General features: G+C 34.5%; 1 protein-coding gene across 4 annotated transcripts in view; it reads left to right on the forward strand.

The window, feature by feature from the left end:
* LOC113531032 (mediator complex subunit 13L) overlaps positions 1-4,840 on the forward strand; it is a 92,895-nt gene that overhangs the window by 44,747 nt on the left and 43,308 nt on the right. The window lies entirely within an intron of this gene.

Raw genomic sequence — 4,840 nt, forward strand, 5'->3', positions numbered from 1 at the left:
CACCTACATCTGCAACCAAGTATCTGACCATAACAGGAAATGTGCTTCTCGTTTTTTTTTCCCCCTCATGTCAGTTTTCAACAGAACTTACTGTACCTGTTTCCTGTCGAGTAGACAGCCTCTTTTAAAAAAAAAACGTCCACAGCTTGCTTTTGGGATATTTTTGGATGCTCTCTTTTGGTATTACTGTTTTTCATGTGAGAACGCTCTAGGCCAGGGGTGTCAAATTCGTTTTAGATAACAGGCCACATTACACCTAGTCCAAAGTCAAGTGGGCAGGACTAAAAAAAAAAAATCTGTTTAGTGACCAGTAACACACAGATGTGTTTATTTATCTGCAGATGAACAGATGGTATTCATTTGTGAAAAAGAAAGCAAAAACATATAATAAAACATATATTTTTATATTGTATAAGTATTCACCCCCTTGGACTTTTCCCATATTTTGTAGCGTTAAAACCTGGAACTGAAATTGGGATTATATATTATGAATCTCCAGAAAATAGCACATAATATTGAAATGGATGGAAAACATCAATATAGTTTGCAAAATTATTTACAAACAACTAATAAAAAATGTAACAGTAGCGACTGCATAAGTATTCACCCCCATTGCTGGGAAACCCGGAAATTCTTTTGGACACTAGATTAGTTTTTGGCCTTTGGTTTATTGCTCTATTTTTTTTTTTTTTTAAAGCTTTCAATTACTGTCCACAGCACAATTTTAATTGAGAACATGGATTCTAAATTAATTTGTTGGGCCGAATTACAACCTTTATCAGGTAGAACTCGGACAATGGGCCTTATGTTTGACAACTCTGCTCTAGGCATACCTCACAGCCCAGTACTACGTCCTATGTAACTTTAATATTGCACTAATTACATGAATCTTTTATCATTCATTGGGACTTGATAGGGAAGGTTGAGTGTACTTCTCTTGTAGGTGTACAGGAGAACCTGGAGCTTACAGATGTGCAGTTATTATATTCAGTTCGTCAGTCCTGAAAAATATTGTGCAGAAATATTTATCCTGATTTAGTGAAGTCATTGGTCTGTCCTTGTGGTTGATTTTCAGTTCCTCGCAGATTGTGTTGACTGATAAAATTTGTTTAAAGTGAAATTGAGTAGAAATGTCAGTTAGTAGTGCCAGTTTGAAGGCATCCACATCCTCCCTTTTGTGAGAACTGCGCTATTATCCTCCTGTTAATCCCTCTAATAGCGGTCTTGCACCATTAGCATTTGAGGGGCCTCTTTCTTTCTCTCACTCTCTCTCTCTGTGAATCTAGACATTTATCAGCTCGCAAGCTCCCTGATCATTAATAAATCTGCAGGCACGTCAAGCTCAGATGTGTAGTAAAGTGCTAACAAGGTCTGATCAGTTCATTCAATCTCAGTCACTATTTAATATAAGGCCAAGTGGTCTCTAGATTAGTGATGGGTGATTTGTGGATTTATCATTCTTTTTGAGCAAATCATTTATGTGGAGAATTGATTTGGAAGCAGGAATGAATTGAAACACAACACGAGAACAAGTACAAGCTTCCAAAGCTAAGACTTGTATTCCATAATATGTTTGGTGTGGTGTTTAGGCTAAACTCTTGACATCTCTTGACATTTACTTTAACAAAACAACAACAGCAAAAACAAACCCACTGTTTGATTTTCAGCCTCTTGTTTGGCACAAATGTAGAATGATAAAGTTGCCACTATTTTCTATTTATTATTATTATTATTATTATTATTATTATTATTATTATTATTATCATTTCCTACAAACTCAATTCTGGCCAATCACAACACATCGTCGAGGCCAAAGGTTGCTGAATTTTTACAACCTGAATGTCTGCAAACTGAATTTTTCACAAGGTATAATGATAATTTTTCAACCGCTTGAAAATATTTTTGTAAGACATGAAAATCAAAGGACATTTAGACCCAATATACAAATACAGGAAATTTGTAAGGAAAATATATTTTTTTAAATTCAAATTCAGGTTCTGGTGTTTCTTTTTCCCCCAGGTGTCAGAGAACATGATTAGAAAGTTTAGTACAAAATTAACATTTCTGCAAATAAAAACAAAAGCTATACATAATGTTTTGCTTTGACAACTGTTGCAGCAATGTTACAGAAAAAAGGAGCATAGATGGCGTATAAAACACAAAAACTGTCGGCTTGAATGTTCTTACAGCCAGATTTTCTGGAACAAAAATGTTTAGAAAAATGTCTGCTACTATAACTAAAACTGATAGCTGGTTCATACTACAGCGTGTGAGTAGATATATACGACATGATTTTGACCCTATTTTTTTTTAATCGTAAGAAAATATAAGAAAATATGAAATTGGGTTGTATATTGTGAATTTTTATACTGTTTTGCTTCATAACATATACAGAGATAAGCACCTGTGAAAGCATTATTTAGTGACTCAGTGCAGTTTAGGACGAGTGACTAAAATTATGCCTGGTAAGATTGTGAGTTTTAAAAAAAGTTTTCTGGGGGAAATGAGAAGTGTGTCAGACTGTTAGAGAGAATTCAAAAAGCAGCAACACATGTGCATTGGCCCAAGCATGCCCCCACCTCCACTGCTTAAATAGGCTTCAGGAAGCACGCTGGCGTCGGCTCTGGGGCTTCTCCGGTCAATAGCAGCTTTGTGTGTGGTGACACACCCCCCACCTCGAAGCTCCAGCTAGTGGCCGAGTGAGAAAGTGCTCAGGGAGAGGATAGGAACAGCACGTTACGACCCAGTTCCATCAGCACATGTTTGTGCTGGGAGCCAGATGACAGATGATACGTACTTTGGAGGGGGAATAAAAAAAGGACGTAGAAGATGGACACACATGGCCTGAACTATAGCTTATTTTTTATTTAAATATTGAGAACTTGTACACATGAAGCACATTGAACTGTCCTGTTGTAATGACAGTAAACAACCCAAACCCAAAGCGGAGGGTACCAATACTTTAATCTTAGCGAAACTAGACACAATGTTGAGTGTAGACTTTATCAGGCATCTGTCAGGCATGCAGCACGCTACATCGTGTCTACAATGTCGTATTGTTATACCCTATGTAGTGAGCATATATGTATAGAAATAATTGTGCGTAAATAAAGAAAGACAAATTTGTAGAAAGAAATAAAACTGTATCTGATGCATTAATTTATAATAACAGTTTGACATTGCCTGAAGGGGTGTAAAATTTCTACAGCTTGTAGAGCTTGAATTAAAAAAAAAAGAAATTCAGAAGCATCAGATTGCATGTTTTCATACATTCATCTTGAAATTGTCTTCTCATGCTCAGCTAAATGAGAACATTATTAGAAGGTTCTAAGATGGTTAGACTGTTCTGGCAGTGGCAGTATAATATTACACATTCATTAATATTCAAATGCATTTAAATACTAAATTTATTCAGTCACTCTCTATTTTTTTTTGCCTAAAAATGGAGATCGTGAGTTTGTGTTATTAAACTGGTGGTGTGAAGTAAAGCACAAAAAGCTGGATGCGTCAGATTGTTTATTTTAAAACAGCAAACAGTCTGTTAATCATTTTAAAGCGTTGGGAGTAGTCGACTACAGAATGACTCCAAAATTGTTAACTGTGTGAGGAACAAAGGATTAGGGTATGCAGCTGATAGAACTGACATGATACGACTTTTCTATTTCAAGATTCAAGATTCAAAGAACTTTATTAATCCCAGGGGGAAATTGCTTTGCCATGTTACAGTTGCTCTCAAGAAAGAAAGAAAGAAAGAAGAAAATAAAATAAATATATACCTATACAGTATATATATATATATATATATATATATATATATATATATATATATATATATATATATACAAAAAAGTAAATCAATAAATTAAAAATGAATAAGTAAACATACAAATAATGATGTAGAACTGTACCAGTGAAGATGATAGTTTAGATCAGGTGTGAAGTTAATTGCAAGTGAAATTATTTATTTATTTAGTTTATTTATTAAGTATCTGCGATACGGATAACCATTCTGAAACATTGATTATCAGCCAGCATCAATAAAAAAATATATCATTAAAAACAAAGTCACTCACTCACTTTCAGTAACTGTGTTATCCTAGTCAGGGTTGTTTTTTTTTTAAATACTAAAGTAGAACATTTTAAAACAAAGCAAGTCACTTAAGACGACCATATAAAATAAAAAACACTTGACTATCCTAAGGGAAAAATACGTAGCCTATAATATGACTTAAATAAAACCGCAGCATACAAAAAGTCCAGTAAATAATGATAATAATGCAAATGTGTGGGAATTTAAATAAAAGAACAAAATTTATGTCAAATACAATAAAATCAATATGTAAACAAAACTGTTTCCTATATGTATAAATTTAAAATGAAAATTATAGTATGTTGGCTTGTTAAGATGGATTCTTTCCCCCCCTTTCCTCTGAGATCAGCAGATTTTTCTGCTGATTCTTAGACAGATACTGATACTGGATAAATTCTGGAGAACACTGACTAAACATGCACTCTCGCTCTCACACCCATGCACACTTTCAAATGTATTCCTTCTTTTTTCTAATGCTTCTTAGAAACACACAAGTCAAAGACAGAGAGCATGGAAGTGAAAATCAGTTAGAAGCTTGTCAAAACGGAAAGGTAAAGATAGTGCTTTTGCACAAACGCCAACTCAAGCTGCGTCTACCAATTTTGCAAGCGCAGAACTCTAACAGATAGTGATCTGTCACGTTTTTTTTTTCCCCCTCCCACACAAAATACACAAAACTCAAGTAAGAAAAGGCGTAACCAGTCCACCAAACAGAGCCATTCTTTTAAAAGTGTCTATTAGTAAAGGAAA

This window comes from Pangasianodon hypophthalmus, chromosome 27 (genome assembly GCF_027358585.1).
Source record: "Pangasianodon hypophthalmus isolate fPanHyp1 chromosome 27, fPanHyp1.pri, whole genome shotgun sequence".
Lineage (NCBI taxonomy): Eukaryota > Metazoa > Chordata > Actinopteri > Siluriformes > Pangasiidae > Pangasianodon > Pangasianodon hypophthalmus.